The sequence below is a fragment of the Vidua chalybeata genome, chromosome 5 (genome assembly GCF_026979565.1).
Source record: "Vidua chalybeata isolate OUT-0048 chromosome 5, bVidCha1 merged haplotype, whole genome shotgun sequence".
In the NCBI taxonomy this organism is placed as follows: domain Eukaryota; kingdom Metazoa; phylum Chordata; class Aves; order Passeriformes; family Viduidae; genus Vidua; species Vidua chalybeata.
The window spans coordinates 219,666-236,475 of record NC_071534.1 but is presented as its reverse complement, the minus strand read 5'-3'; the positions used below and the strand labels follow the sequence as shown (position 1 = coordinate 236,475).

Genomic DNA, 16,810 nt, shown 5'->3' with positions numbered 1-16,810 from the left:
AATGGTGCATGGCTTTGTAAACCTCAGGGACCATCACTGCAAATTTCTCAGCTCACAGAGGTAGGACTGGGCCTGGTTAAGAAGACTGCCCACGAATGAGCCTGGATTTCAGCTATGTTACAATTCTCAGACCCCCTCACTAGGTATATATAATTCATGGTCCTCACAAATTGACATCAACTGAATGCAGGTTCAGGGTTTTTAACCTGGTAAATCCATATGCTGTGCCAGTGGGAGATTTACCAACCTAGATTCAGAAGAACAATTTGTGATGTGCCTTAATTTACATGAGTTCAGAAAAAAATGTAAAAATAATATTTTATTTTCTCCATGCCCCACTCCTAGCTCTGCTACAATTTTATGATATTGCGTTCATTTTGTGCTGATATAAACATGCCTAAATAAAAGACAAGCTTGCTTCCTCTTCCAAGACTGTCAAACAAATGTATTCTTGCTTGTGCTGGTCTCACAATCTAAAAATTAACAGCTGGGTAAAACAACAAAGGAAACTTGGACATGTTAAAACCATATTTTCAGTAGGTCTCTAGCAAACTTTGCAGAGGTTACACTCAATATAAAGTTCATCATTTTCATTTGATTTAGTTCCCCTCTTCTTTTAGCAAATAAATCATTTTACAGAAACAGGATTTTTATTGATGGCCCTCCTCAGTTTCCACAAGCCTGGACAGCATAAGCTTACAGGTCATGTAATGTGGTTTTTTGCAGCCATTTGCCCAAATATTTTACATTGCCACTTCTTTATATGTTCCAGATCATGCACAAAATTGAACCAACCCTCACAGCATTACCAAATGCGGCTGCTACAGTGTTATTATCCACTAGCACAGACACGAGGGTCAAGTCGTCAAAAGACCTGAATAAGATCATACAGACCATCAACTAAAAAGGTGAAAGGTCAGAAGTGATGTGATGATTCCAGCCCTTCTGGCAGCCTTGAGCTACAAGCCACAGGCATGGATTCAGCCATTTTTACATCTTTGAGAAAGGTTATCAAAATTTCTAATTGAAAAGCTTAAATGTGGCCTCTTTTTTTTTTTTTTTTTTTTTTTTTGCAGTAGGCATCGAATAATGGTTGATGTGGTAGCAGAAAGGGTCCATGCAACACTAAATGAAACACACAAGGCAGAAAGGTGATATCCCTAACACAGCTCTGTGATGATCACACCTGGAATAATTCATTCAGCTCTGGAGAACTCATTTCCTCAGTGACAACAATAACCCAGAGGACGATCAAAAGAGAGCCATAAAAGTGTTAAGCAAGCAGAGAAGAACTGACTTACAAAGAGATTAAAAGATCTATGGATACATCAAATAAGTTTTAAGTAGGGGATGTGACAACTGTCTGCAAGTGTTAGAACAACATTAGGAAGGACAGAGAACCATTTTAGTGAAACAAAAGCTTACAGCCACAGGGAGCAGTGGTAAATTAAAAATTATGAAAACATCTACTGATCCAAAAAAGTAATTTTTATAGCAAAATCTAGGAGTATAGGGTGGACCTGATAATATGCTTAACCAACACTTCTGCTTGCCAAATTCCCAGCCCTTAAGAACCTAAAGGTTGTCAGTTAAATACTGAAGACTTTCTATTTTGGAATTTCTCCAGCAGAATATTCTATCCCTTACTGGGGAAGTTTTAGACATTCTTACCTCTGAAGCAACACAGATAGGTCAGGCCCATTGCTCTTGCACTACCCCCAGGGAGTTTGGCTCCATAAACCGAACTCTGCAAACCCTGAGAGTCACCAGTGCAGTGTTTTGCCTTCCCCAGCCTTGGATATGCCAGCAAAGGGAATGGGAATGCTCATGCCGTAGCCAGTCAGGCTCACTTCCCTGTTTTTTCACCTGAATAACAGCACAGTACATAACTACTGGGATCCAATTTAGAGGATGATCAATATCTATAGATGGAAAGAACAGGGGAACAGCAAACCTTGTTATAACAATGTATTTTGTCTTGGGAAATGCTCTTATTTTCCCTTCTGTACTTCAATGACAATTTTTCAAGGGTTCTATTTGTGGTATTCTATCAAACCTGCTAGTTTTAAAGAAAAGCAGTGGCTGCCTACTCTATAAAGTATGAGCACAAGCAGTAAGTCCATCGAAGGCCTGCTGCTGGCTGGCCAATTTCCACATATCCTAATATGGTTAAGAAAATGTTTGACTGGAGCCCAGAGCAGAGTGCCAAATTCAACAACTCTGCAGCGAGCAGAGTGCCACAGAGCCTTCTGCTTAGGCTTACTCTAACTTCAGCCAGTTAATTAGGCAGTTAGTTCAGCCTACTGACATGAACTAGACCATAATTGTACTTGTGCACATCCCAGAGCCTTTTGTTCTCCCTGCCCTGCCAGGGAAGGTTCAGGCTCGCTGCCCTACAAGGATTTCAGGGACAGCAGCTCATTGGAGTGTTTCCCTTCTTGGGCTAAATATATTGAGGAAATCCTGGGTATCCCAAGGATATAAAAGAACATGAAGTGCATGAGGCACTCTGGGTTTGTGTAAAGAGCAAGGTTTTCAAGGGCTCCAATACAAGACTTCTTTTTCTTTCACTTTCTTCACTTTTTCTACTGCTAATGTACACATGAGAGGTTTTACAACATCAAACCTATATAAGGGGCAGATATCTTCCTCTCTGTTTTGCTACTACTGCCCTTTATGAAACTTGGCAAGGTGCAGGCTGCTTATCTTCCTCTAAGCCCTCTGCAAAATAAACCTTGCCCTCTTGCGTTATGTATTTGCATTTCAGTCTTCCAAATTTCACTGGGCAGCAAGTGGTTTAGGATTTTTGAAACAGCTAAGACAAAGGGTAACAAACTAAATGAAGGACATTATTGCGGTCAGTCTTCAAATCACACTTCAGTCTTCCCACTTACTCTCTTTTGTAATGCCACCAAAATCATTGCAAAGCCCAATAATAGAGATTTGTTAACAGAAGAGAAGGGGATTATTGAGTTTATATCAGTGAAGTAACTCACTTTAGGCATTAAAAGAACAATGCTACCTTGATTATGCAAAGGGGTTAGCTGGCCTCTCCCAGATCATTTCCTATGAGATCATATGCAGACTTGGAAACAGAAGGGACTGGTTTCAGGAAGTTTGAAAGCCTTTTATGGATTATATTAACAAGGCACAGGCTGTTCCCTAAAACTGATTGTACATCAAATTCCATTGCAGCCACATGCCCTTGGTTGGAATGCTTTAGCATATATGATAGTACCAACAGCCACCAAAAAAAGCAGCAATTCTGTCATTTAATCCCTGGATCTTTTTTCCTTTTTTTGAGGACTGGGAATTAATTTTAATTTTTTGGGGTACAAATAGCATACAACTGGTTACAGTGGGAAATTGCTTCGGTTCTCAAAAAGTTTCAAGTATCCTACAGTGTCCAACTACAACTTTTTACAGAGTTAAATACCTGTCTTACATCAGTAGAAATAAATGCTCAACTGCAAGATTTTGAAATGATGCCTAATAGCTATCAGAAGTCAGTTTTACGTTTTCTTCTCTGGTACGTACTAGCAACAAAACACATCTACACAAAAGCACATCAGTGTCTGAAAAATATTTTGTATTTGAGGTCACAGCTACTTCCAAACATTTATTATTTAGTATTTACTACCAAACATTTTCCAGTCAGTTCAATTACTGTACATTTACTCTTGATACAGAAAACTAGAAACCAAATGAGAAACTACAATCCTTTTCCAAGAAATTATGCTCTACATTTTCTTATTTTTTAGACTTTCTCAGCTAAGCATTATTTTCCTGGGGATGCCTATGGATGATGCAGGTGCCTGACACAGACCAGGACTGTCCAGTGGTCCAGCAGACTCATGAGTCTGTAAAGACACCTCAGATGCTGTGCTTCTGTTTGGAAGTGTCACAGCACTTCTGGAGGCTCTGGCCTTCAGGCTCCTTAGCAAGGCTTGTGTCTCGTTTGGGCTTCATGTTAACTCCTTGGTGATGCATAAATTGCATGCTGAACTTTACAACACCTACACTGTGAGAGACTGAATTTCACTGTGGGAGGCAAACTAACCTGTTAGTGGAATTAGATAACAGTCACCTATTTATTAGCAATGACACCAAGCAGATTTAACTTTCAGTGGAAAGTAACAACATTTTCCAGCAGCTTCTCTCTAAGGAAAGTTAAAATCTTCCCTCCTATTTACAGATGGGGGAAGAGAGGAGTGCATAACTCAAATGCAGTTCCCTGTCCAAGCCCAGCTGGTCAAGAGCAGCACCTCTTGCACCCCAGGTAAGTTCCTTCCCCATGGGGTTCCACTTTCTCCTGCCACCTCACTGATGCCACAGCTGGAGAAGCAAAACATTTAGCATGAACATTCCCCCCAGCACTAAACTGCCATCTCTTACTGGAAATAAGATCCATTTTAGTTCCTGTTGGGACTGGAAAGAAATAAGAGAGGAGTGAAAACCTCAAATTTATTATAATTATTTGCTATCTGTTTAATAACAGTGTTCTCTGTGCCAAAGAAGATGGAACAATTAAAAGACAACCACTGCCTTTGCTTAGTTTGGGGAATAACTATCCCTGATACAATCTTCCAGGAATCCATCCTTAGAGCCTTGCCCATCGCTATTTATAACTGTGTAAATATTAGAGGATTCACATCTTTTGCCCCGAAAAAACAAGACCTTTGGCCTTAACATTTTTTTGGAAAGTGTTTCAGAGAAAGCTGTTGCTCTGCAGCAATGTTTCCTTCCATTAAAATTCCCTCTTAAAATATATGGCCCACAGGAGGAACACTAGACCTCAAATATACCACAAATATGGACAAATCCGCCTGCAGGCATTTGGAGGCTGGGAATTTGCCCAAAACACTATCCTTCAAGAATTAACCAACTCTCTGTCAGCACAGTTAGCAGCCTCAAAAAAAAAAAAAAAAAAAAAAAAAAAAAAAAAAAAAAAAAAAATTTACTTTGACATGCCTTTGTCAGGGTAGCTCACTAGTTGAATATTGCAATTGTTTATCACTGCTTAAGGTTTAATTATTCCCAAGGACTGAAACTGGAGCCTTTATAGATCCATGTGCAAATAAAAAAAAATGTGTTTGGGAACCACTATTGACCAACAAATTCACTTTTAGGTTTCTATCCTGCTGGCTTCAGCCCAGCTCACACTGCCTCTTCTTTTCCCCATCTCCTGACACAATCTGTGATAGCCAGGGACCAGAAGAGCAGGCAGGGTACAGCTGACCACACGAACTCTGTGCTCAGGACTTTGCTCTGCTTGGCCACTTGAACCTGCCTGTGAACATCAGAAACAAGAAAAAAGGTACTGAGGAAAGAGAACTCAGAGGCAGAAACTCTCTAGAAGTGTGTGCAGACACAAGAGCTGTCAGCTCTACCACGGGTGTGGCCATAATTCCTTGGGATGCTTACAAACCTTGCCCTTACAGGACAAGTCAAGATCAGATCATGCAAACAACAGCCCCTGGTAGTGACAGTCTCTCCAGAGTGATGCTGAACAAACAGAGAAACCCTTCAAGGCAAGCCCTTTCCTTACCTCCTCATCAAGGTTGGCTGCTTCACTTGAATTTTGAATCCTTTCTGTTTTCCTTAGTTTCCACTACTGAAACTCTGCATTGTGTTACTATTTTATGTAAATGTTCCATCCTTTTGAATCAGTGAATTTGCTACACATGACATCATAACCTCCACCTGTGTAGAATGATGGAGTGTCCTCACTCAGAGCAATTTGGGCTAAACAGCAATTATAAAACAAGTGCAGCCTGGGAACATTTATTATTATTACCATCATTGCTTAACAGGACTCCTATCAAGGGCTGAAGCAACAATCTTTTGAAAGGCAAATTTTCTCCCACCTGGCAAGCAGAATTTTGTTACATGTCCCTATCAAAGTAAAACCAGAACACCTGGGGAACAGAGTCATTGACTTTGCTGACATATTCAGCAACATTATTATCTTAATGACACATAATGGTCTCCATATTCATAGCCTTTCACCAAGAGAAAGCCTAGTGTGGCTGTTGGGCTGACCTCATTACCTCAGTCTGTACCCTGTGTGTGCAAAGATGACCACATGTAGGGTTAATGACAAAGACACAAGAGTTCAACCTTCCCAAGGGAAAAATCACCTCCTTGCCATTCAGGTAATTTCCAAGAACCAGGAGATTAATATGCAGCCACAATATGGAACAATTTCTCAATGTTTCAGAGAGTTAAATTACCATGCACATACTTACCTATAATCCTTAGCATGAAAAACACTAAAAAAAAGGAAGAATTTAGGTGGAAAATTCCCAAATATACAATAATTTCTGGCAGTTTGATCAAGGACTACCACAAATTGTCTTCCAAATCAGGCTGATCACTAACCAAAAACAACCTTTTCCCATACCAGACTTTGGGTTTCAAAGGAAACTAGGCTAACACTGAAGTGCATCTCGTGATAGAACTTGTTTCAACTGAACAAAATATAGCTCCAGGGAAAAAAAAAAAAAGGCATAACAAGCATATACCTCACCAGATATGATGCCCCTGAGCCTGGAAGATGCTGCCTCTTCAGCTCCCAAGGGATTCTTTGAGTAAGCCAATGGTTATCACAGGCACTGGAAAGATAGAAGAGTTTACGTGGGGGGTTGAAGAGGGCACCAAAGGCAGAAAAAAATCTTTACAGTTAGGATGATCTAGAAAGCAAAACAGATCTTGATCCTTGCTGCAGTTGCTAGATACAATTGCACCACTGACTAAACTGATTTGCTGCTCCTTTTCTTTTTCCAGTGACTCCTCTGTGAGGAAGAAACTCCCAAACAAGACAAGACAGACCACTCTGTGCATCTGAACTCCCATTCGGGGAAAAGAGTGGCTTCCACTTGCAAGGAAAACTGCTCCATTCACCTGCTCCTGCTGCCATGGCTGTAACCCAACCACAGAGTAATGCAATCCTGAGAAAATCCTGGGAAGCATCAGCAACAGAACTGCCAATTTTAATATCCAAACTGCACCGATTAATATGGAGCCAAACCTGATTATGCCCTCATTAATCACTTCAGAGGAGGGGAAAAAAAAAAAAAAAAAAAAAAAAAACCCACAACTGAGGGAATCCCCTATTTCTTTTGGCTGTAGACCAGCACAGTTTCTTGATTGCTGGCTGCCTCCAGTCAAAGATGCAAAAACTTCTGGCTATTTGTGCATAGCTGTTGGATTGCATTTACATTGGTTTTAGTGACAGGCTGTTTGTATGCCTGTACATGTACTTTGACTGCAACAGTGTTAGAACAGCCACCTTCAAGCAATAGCTGAAGTCCTTAGCATGTGGTGAGAAAAAAATTGCCTCTGAATATGCCTCGGGGGAGAACTGGAGGGAGTTCTTGGGAGAATAGACTCAGATCTCCAATTTGGAGTAACCTCAGCTGGCTGGGAAAGCTGCTCAGAGGCTCTGGTGGCTCCCATCCACTTCCATGTACAGAGACAGTAAAAAAGACAAAACTTTCAAATGTTCATATACTCAGAAGGCAAAAGGCTGGAATTACAAGGTGCAGAGAAATTTTCTTTTATCTGTTAAACCAGGCAAAGAAAGAGACCAAAAATAAGCTTGCTTCACAATCAGCATTTAATTAGACAAATGAGTTTACCTTCTCACCTAATCAACACAATCAGCAGGTGGGCTTAAGAGTATTCATTAGACTCACTGTCTTAAGCAAGAGATTTGACTAAGCCCTGAAAAAAAATACATCATGCTTTTGCAAGTGGCAGTGCAATTTTACAGGATTTCTCCTAAGTGTATAAGCAGCAGTGTCAGGGGCAGGATTTGCTTATCTTACAGAATTTTGAGGTGTTTGTTTCAATTTTATACTGCTTGTCATAGGGGGTTTTTGAAGGTAATGTGTGATGAAGTTAAGAGGGAGTCAAAGTCTCCCCCACAGATGCAGCACTGTGCTCCACCATGGCTAAACACAAATGGTACCCTATTGTTTCACAAAAGCAACAAACACCTTTGCTGCCCCAAGAGCTGCCAAGACTGAAAATCACAGCTGTGACCAGCTAAGATGGCAGTTCCTCCAGGAAACTCCATTCTAAACCTTCCCAAGGCTGGATCACAGTAAATACTGACGAATGCAGGGTTTCCCAAATCCAGCAGACCTGGTGAAAGGAATGCAGGTTCTCTTTGTGCAATGCATAAATCCAGGTTACAGGACTATCTCAGCCTTAATAAAACTCCCATTAAAGTCAATTGCAGTTGCACATTTTAACCCAGATAAAATCCAGATCTATCCTTCCATCAATAAAATGCCAAACTACTCCAATCACTAAAAAAATCCAAGGACTGACGTGCCCTTCAGGATTCATGTAGCTACATGAAGTGATCCAGGTCTTTCAAGCAGAAGCTCTGCTTAATTTACTGTAGCTGTGAGGAAAAAATGCCCCATCATTTACATCGAAGAAGAAAATATAAATTCAAAGGTACAACACAGTACAGTGAAACACCTTTAAGTCATGTAACTTCCTGACTGCTGAGATGTTTTGCAGATAAAGCCCTGAAGTGGACATCAGTGTTAATCAGAAGAACATCTTGTTTTCTTTCTAAGGCTTTCACTTAGCCTTGTTTCCTGTGATATCTTAACACCAAGTCGTTCCTGAGCGCTCTCATTCACAGCGTACTTAAGTGTTCTCCTCACCAACCAAACAAGATTACTCACCTTCTTTAAGTTAGGCTCACGTTTGTTGAGGCAGAGCCAAAACACACACACACACACATTCCTGACCAAGGACATGTTTTTCTTTCCTGGGCTGTTTTTACTCTGTAGTCCTAAGCACAGTACTATAAAAAAACTTTTAGAAAAGTAATTCCATTTTGCCAAATATCTTCAAGAATTCCTTATTGAAACAAAACTCACAAATATACTTCAGACCTTTTCCAACTCACACCACTCTATGATTCTATGATCTATCAAGTGAAATACCATGAACGAGCAAGCACTGACAACACTGAGCCAGAGGATTTTTTTAATCCATTTGCTGATATACTTTTATCATGTTTCATACCATATAGCTGGCAAAATATCAAAGTCAAGGGGCACCAATAACTAAAAAGCTTCTGTAAAATTAATTTATTTGGTTCATACTCAAGAAATCTCTGGGTGACACACACAAAGTAAAGCTGAGACAATTATCTTGCACTTCGTTCTTAGAAGGAGTACTCAGTGCAACACAAATTAATTTACCTTATTATTTACCTCATTATTTCTTCAACCTCTTATAGATCATCTCATTCCCCATATTTACTTACATACTGATCAACTAATTACCAGGTGGGAGAAACTGAAGTTTGAGTACCAAACCCAAACAGTTGTGGAAATAAAAACTTCCTCTTCAGGGGGTCAGTACTGTCTTTCTTTCATAACTTTATAACTAGAGATAGCTACTTCTAAACAGAGCAGTAGACCACTGAATATTTTATAAGCAAACTAAATTATGTTTTTCCATTGTTCTTTTCCAATGTGAAATTCTATTCTCTGTAGCAAGGGGAAATGATCATTTCCAGAAATGTTTCTCAGAGAGGGCAATCCTCATGGCCCATGGGATTAAGTATGGGAACACTTAGATGGTAAAACCTGCGTTAGCAAGCAAAACCAACAGCACTGAGGGCTACCTATTTCCAATCTACTGGAAAAAGTTTGATCCTCCTTTCCATAACCTAAACAAAGAAACAAAGTGCCTTCTTTCATTGCAACACCCTGGAAATGTCAAAGCCTGTGAAGTTTTGTTTGACCAGAGTGCTGAGGACAACTCTCCCCGTTATGGCACAAACATTTAAAAACTTAAAGAAACCAAAACTGGATTTCTGAACTTCTTTTGAGCCCTGGCTCAGGGATAGTAAAGCAGGAGGCACAAAAAGCAGCCAAAACACCCATTGGCACCAAGTATGGCACTGAGTCAGAGGAAAGCATTGGATGTGCTGAATTCCCCTGCTTCCTAGCAATTCTGGTTGCAGAAGTTCCCAGGAATTACTTGGCCTGGTTTTATTCAGCCCCTAGGATCAGAAGACATTACAACCCAAGCAGATCTGGGCTGCAGACACTTTAAAGGAGGCAAATGGCAAAAGAAAATCTTTCAGCGCAGCCAGAAACATCTTCCATTTACAATCACCTGTAGAGACAACATGAAAGCCATCACTCCTGACAGAAAGCAGCACCTCTTTGGTGTCCTTACAGCAAGCAACCCACACATTTACAGAAGCACATTTGAAATTCTCTGTAGGGTCATCCTCAGATTCAAATTCCCAACTCTTCCCGCTGACCAGGATGAGGACTGAAATGTGACAGAAAGGAGTCACAGGTCACAGCTTATAGACTTCTCATGCTCTTGAAAGTCTCCCTTAAAGTTTCATGGGACATAGTTAAAAAAAAAAAAAATTCTGGGTATTTTAGCAAGATAACTTCTTTTACGCTTTCATTTTACCTACAAGAATAAGTCCCTGAGTTTCTCCTCTAACAGCACTTTAAAAAGACCTAAAGCAGTTTTGTCTGTTACTTGACCCAGGGCAGCAATTGTTTTTTCACAGTAGTTTTCACTACTGCACAGTACCGTTCACTAGAGTTAGGCACAAGCCTTGCTCAAAGTACAGCTTCAGTCCCTTTCATGACTCAAACACGAAGCTGAATTTCTGACAATTTGTGTTAACAACAATTTCATGACAACCCAGCATATGATATTCCATTAGGTAACAAGGAAAAGGTTATGTTGTTTAAACAACATAAGGCAGGCTATGTTGTTTCTTTGTCAGCATCCAAAAACACAACATACATGTGAATGTTTCATGTGCAGACAGAACCCTCTTTTAAAATCTTGGTTTAGACATTTTTGGTTAATACTTCCACCACTCACCTGTCTATCCTTCTGCCTCTAATCAATTCTGGAATCAATCATCAACATAAACATTGGCATTTCAGGACAAAAAAAAAAAAAAAAAAAAAAAGACTTTTTGAGGATCCTTTAATTCCTCCATATATATACTCCAAAGAAGGTCATACCCTGTTTTACTTATTTTTTCCCCCCAACATTTTTGCTTCATATTTTTCTTTACAGGAGACTGAAAGAGATTCTGTACATTTTTGTGGGACAACTATATTGGGCAGACAGCCATTTCCTCAGCCAATATCAGCAGTGAATTTATAGCTCAGAGAAAACTCTGAAGAGACAGGGGTTTGTGGGACAGAGGTCTTGTTTTTTTGCTTTTTTTCCTTAGACCTTCAAAACTCTTTTGACAAGTTTGTCACAAAGAAAAGTAGAATTTAAAGCATCAACTGCTCTGAAGGATCTCTGGTAGCCGGTCACAGCATGCTGAGCACTCACTCACACTCCAGTGCCTGAGGTTATTAACTCCAGCCTTGGTACACACCACCAGACCTACTGAGTGCTCCCTTGAAACTATTGGTAGCCTGTGTCATAACCCACATCATTTTTACTTCACCACTCATTTTCTTAACTTAGTTCTCTCCAGTTTCAATGTGTATGGACACAACAATAAAACACAAGCCTGGATTTGAGACTTTGCTATGAGGCTGAAATTGACCCTTTTTAAAAAAAAATATTTTGAAATGAAGGTTTTCTGACAGGCATCAGAAGAACAATTAGAGTTCTATAGGTGGAAAATGTACCAAACCTCAAATACTGAATTTTGACAAATGCTGTGTTGACAGCATGCACCCAGCACAGCTTCGTGACAGGCTGAGAGTTGGATGGGACTGAAGGTTGTGTGGCAATATGAAGGCACAACACAGCCACAGAGCTGTCAAAGCGACACATTTAGAGATAAGACCCAAGATAAAGCAGGAAACAACCAAACAACTGTGTGTCAGAAACATGGGAGAGAAGAAAACAGAAACAACATTAATCAACAAAACCCTAACCCAAACACTAAAACTGAAGAAAGTTTCTTTCGAAACATTTTAGTTGAAATATGTTTGGGAAAATGTTGGAATGAACCACTTGAAAAAACACAATACCAACAAAAAATACTGCATCTTTTTGATTTGCTAGGAGTCCACTTTATTCCACAGATTTTGAAATGTGTTTAAGATTCCATAGGTTTAGTGTTACATCAGTGATTGTTCATAATGAAATTCCAGGCAGTAGCAAAAAAAGATTTAATGATAGTACCACACAAGATGTCGATATGGGGCCCTTTGAGCAGATTTACAGATAGGAATGTTGAGTATGGGTTAAAACAACATAGTTATCGGGCTCACCTGTGCATGCTAATATGTCAGGTGACAGACAAGTTATGCTGTTTTTTGAATCTCTCTTAAGAAATTAACCTAATTCTACCCTTTGCTGGATTTTTCAAAAGATTTGTCATTTGCTACAGCTCCAAGATACTGTCAGCTGTTGTAAAAAGTATATTTCCTGTTTTCATATCCCATCTATCTCCATGAGGAATGAATATTTCAATGGTTTTGGGAACATGTTTGTTGTTATTTGGACTGGGAGATTAGTGCCCTTCAAAGTACAGCATGACACAGTGGTCAAAGCACTTGGCTGGCATCACCTCCAGTTTGGTGCTGTCACAGGAATAATTTTTCTTTTTTTTGTGCTTCATTTTGTCAGAGTGACAAAAAGGAAAATGATGCTAAACTCCTCTGTAAAGAACTTTGAGATAGACGCAGAAAAAGCAATGCCTGGCAGCTTGATCATAAAGCCATTTTACACTACAGAAAGGTATCTTTTAAAGATTTCTTTACAAATAAACACCAAGAAAGCCACTTGACACCTTGCAGCTAACACAGGGTTGAAAGTAGTTCAGAATCATCATCTCTTTTCTGCAGGTAGAGAACCTGAGTCTGGAAGAGATGATCTGTTGGAGTCCAATACCATATAAACAGGCAATCTTTGTACAGGAAATGTTAGAAATGCCAAGGTATTCACTGTAACAACACTTGCTTTGGGACTAAAAGAGTTTGATATAATATCTCAAACTGCTGCTTTCATAGTTGCCCGAGAAATAATTCTGATTAGAGCTGTTCAGTTTCGTGGTTTTTATGCCATTAGCAAAGAAAGCAAAACATTGCAGGAAAACCAAGTTTAAAACAAGTCTTTGTAACAATGTATTTGAAGAATCACCTTGGAAAATGCAGGACAGAACTGTGCTGTCAGATCTGTAACAAGCCATGAATAACCCCAGGCGGACATTTGAGGAACAGGATAAAACAGAAGAAGCAGATGAGCTATTGAAAGTGTCCTCCTTTGAACACAAGGATGTCACCCAGTGATCCATGTGCCAGGCATCAGGCAGACCTTCTCCCTTCAGGGGCTTGACAGGGCTGAAGAAATTCACACCCAAGAAGGTGCTTCCACCCAGTGGAGCTACTCCTCACCTCTGGGAGACAGGGAAAGCACACAGCCCAACTTGGATCCTGCAGCTCAGGCTCCCACAGAATTCAGCTCAGAATTCAATTTTATGTATACATAAGAGAGAAGGAGCCCCAAGCACAGAAACAAACTTCTGCTACAGAAACGTGTGTGGATGTGCATGAGAATAGAGAGGAGAGCACAGCAGACCCCATTCTTTTGCTCTTTAAAGGAGACAGTTTTGGTTAAACACTGATGTAAGACAATGTATGAAACCCCTGCTGAGCTTACAATCAGTGCCTTGCTGTTTTGTGCAGCTGAATAAAACTATATCTTTAGATGAATTTTTTTTGAATGCTTTTAATGATTTTGGCTGCCTGTATTAAGCTGCAGCAGCATTTGATTTCCAGGGTAATGACAGCCAGGTCTAAAATATCCTAATCGGACATCCAAGAATCAAGGCCTTTCAAAAATAACTTGGAAAAAACCCTGCCCTTTCCTTTGGCATCTTCTCTTTGACAGAAAGCGTGTCCACTTGCCAGCTTAGACGAAATATGAAAGAACAAACAGGCCCTTGACCTATAGCCAGACTATTGTTATGCATTCCATGACTTTGACAGTGTAAAACATGGATTTAACAAGACTGGTTGGGAGTTTTCTGTTATGCATGCACACTCATTCTGGTGATTTTTATGAGGATTTTTTGTTCAAATGGTCCATTTTACTCTAGAAGAATGCAGCAGTTACACGAATTTCTGTGCAGAGTTCTTCCCCGTGCCAACAGTGACAAGTCAAAGTAAGTAGGTCTGAAATACTTCTCTATTAGAATTACTTTATGCTGCACTGATGGACAGCATTCAACTGGAATCAATCCAAAGCATCAGGCCTACCAAGGTGTGGGATGAAAATGCTCTGCATTTATGTACTAAACATTCACACAGGATTCATAGACATTAATTAGCCTAGGGCACTGGACAGCCAGCAAGCTGGTGTATTTTGGCCAGAGGTTATTGCTAAGAACAGTCAACAGCCAGAAAACCAGTGAGTCTGCCAGATCTGAGGACCACAACTGGATAGGAGAGAAGCTTCATCATCAGTTTCAGCAGGGCCAAAAAAAACAGCATCTGTTTCTTACATGCTAACTTTCACTTTTCTTAGAAATCACTAGAATGGCTTCATTTCTTGATTTTAAAGGAATCACAAACACTTATTCCAACCATATTTTTAAAGTCTTTTTATACGTATATAAAGAGCCTGGCCTCCAATAAAATCTATTCTTAAATCTGAATTCTCTGGTGTTTCATAGGCAAACTGTTTCATTATCTGATCCAAAACTCACTGAAGACTTTCCATCAGGCTCTTCATGATATAGGTACTGAAAACAAGTGATGCTAAATTACACCCTGACATCTTTGTTTCTGTGAAGCATCCAGAACCATCCATGTCATGGAATGAAGCTCAAGGACTTCCCTGCTCTGTGGAGCCTCAGACTCCAGCTTTATTAACCTGACAACAGCTCCTTGGAGGTCTTCTTTCCATTGGAAGTTATGAAAATAAATGTAAAATATATATGCTTGCACATCATAAAAGTGAGGTTTTGTTTCATTTTAAACTACAAGATTTAAAAAATTACACTATGAAAAATAAAATGGAACTTACAAACCCCTAAACAATAAAGGGTTATGCACTATGGAGCTGTTTCTGGTCAACTTCTCTCATAAAAATGAAAAAGGCATCAAAAAGTACAAAGTCAGCATCTCTGATATTTGTAAATGTCTCTGTATCCTTTCTGTATGCAGCAGCTGGATATGTTAGTGTTGTTTTCCAGCTGACAGGAAAAGACCCCAAAATCTTGTCAGGTAACTAGCTCACTAGTCATTAATCAGGTTTCTAATTTTCCTTCTCCCATTTTCAAATGTAAATTAAAACTAAATCTTCATGCTCACTGTGCTTCAGTCTTGGTAATCCAAGTGACACTTACAATGAGCTTTGGCACAAAACTCACCTTTGAAAAGATCTTGGAGACGTTTCAGATGAAGTGTTTTCATACGTGATTAATTATTAATGACACTTCACCAAATGTAAAAGGGCTCCACATTTGAACATGAGATTATTCTTACTTATAAGCGACCTTTTTTTCTTCCAATCAGCAAACTAATAATACACTTGAGAGGGAGGGATCATCTTCAGCTTCTGATTCACAAATTTCTGAGGATATTTGCCGAGGGTCCCAACAAAACTCTTCATTACGTTGCACACCCACCACAGCACCAGACAACTTTCCCCAAATGACCAATAAAGTGTCAATATTGAACTGCCTTACCTCAAAACCAGTGGAACTTTTATTTATGTATAAATGCTAACAGTTCAAAGAGAAGGAAAGCACAATTTCAATAGATAATTATACCTCCGTTTACTACACAGTTGCATTCTCTACTTGTACACTGAGCTATCCCTTAAAATTTCCATCCTAAAGGTACAATGACAGTTTTTCTTTCTTCTCTGCTTTTAAGACAACACAGACTGACTGCTGATTTTCATGCTGACTCTCCACAAGTGAGAACTTCCTGCACTGTAATAATAGGTCTCTCTTGAAAAATGAGTACTTGCTTAGCTGAATTCACTTTGTACAGCAAGAAACTCCCAAGAGGCAATAGAACATTTTCACATTCCAGGGCCATGAAAGGGTTGTAACCATTATAACTATTCCAGGGTTATAACTGTGGCTCCATCTCTCTGTGTTATAATGAATCAAGACAATAAAATCTCCCACTTGGCAGGAAGGACAGGACTGCCCCATGGCTGAACAAGGATTCATCGCTGCTGTCCCAGCTCTACGCGAATGAAAACAGAGCCTAACTGGGCATCACAGAACAGCACCAATTGTCAGTGTAAAGCAGCAAAGGGCACACCCAGCCACAGAGGATGAAGCCACTCTCTCACTCCCCTGACCCTGCAGCCCTGGCAGAAATATGCCACACAAGCTGGCCAGAGTTAAAATTCACCTGTTTCCTGATTTCAGAGCTCAGAAGCGGAGTCCAGGAGACCTCTCTGCTTGGTGCCTGCTGCTGGCCAGTCCTGCTCCTCCAGGGCCATTCCCAGCAGGTAGCAAGATACCTCAATGCCAAGGAAGGGCAACCCACCTCTTGTGTTCAATCACACCCAAAACGCCACCATCATTAGGGCCATCAGCCACGGATCTCAAACATTTGAGTCCTAGTCATTTGCAAGAGGGTAGAGAGGAAAATTTGAAGGGAATGGTGGGTCTGCCAAATTGTAGGCAGTACTTCACTCATTAGATAAGCCTTTCTCTCAGATCTCTTTGTTATTGCATCTGGGGGAAAGAATAAAAAAAACATTTAGGCAGCTTTAACTGTACAATTCTGCTTCTGCTATCTTAGAGATGTTAATGTCACACATAAATCTCCATGTTTTACTAATGGCATCGTATATC

General features: G+C 40.0%; 1 protein-coding gene across 7 annotated transcripts in view; it reads right to left on the bottom strand.

The window, feature by feature from the left end:
• CALD1 (caldesmon 1) overlaps positions 1-16,810 on the bottom strand; it is a 227,403-nt gene that overhangs the window by 128,732 nt on the left and 81,861 nt on the right. For 6 of the 7 annotated variants that reach the window (XM_053943511.1, XM_053943505.1, XM_053943506.1 and 3 more), the window contains exon 2: positions 6,530-6,614. The exons of the other annotated variant lie outside the window; for it this stretch is intronic. The gene's annotated coding sequence lies outside the window, so the exon portion shown is untranslated. The remainder of the gene's footprint in view (positions 1-6,529; positions 6,615-16,810) is intronic. 7 annotated transcript variants of the gene reach the window in all.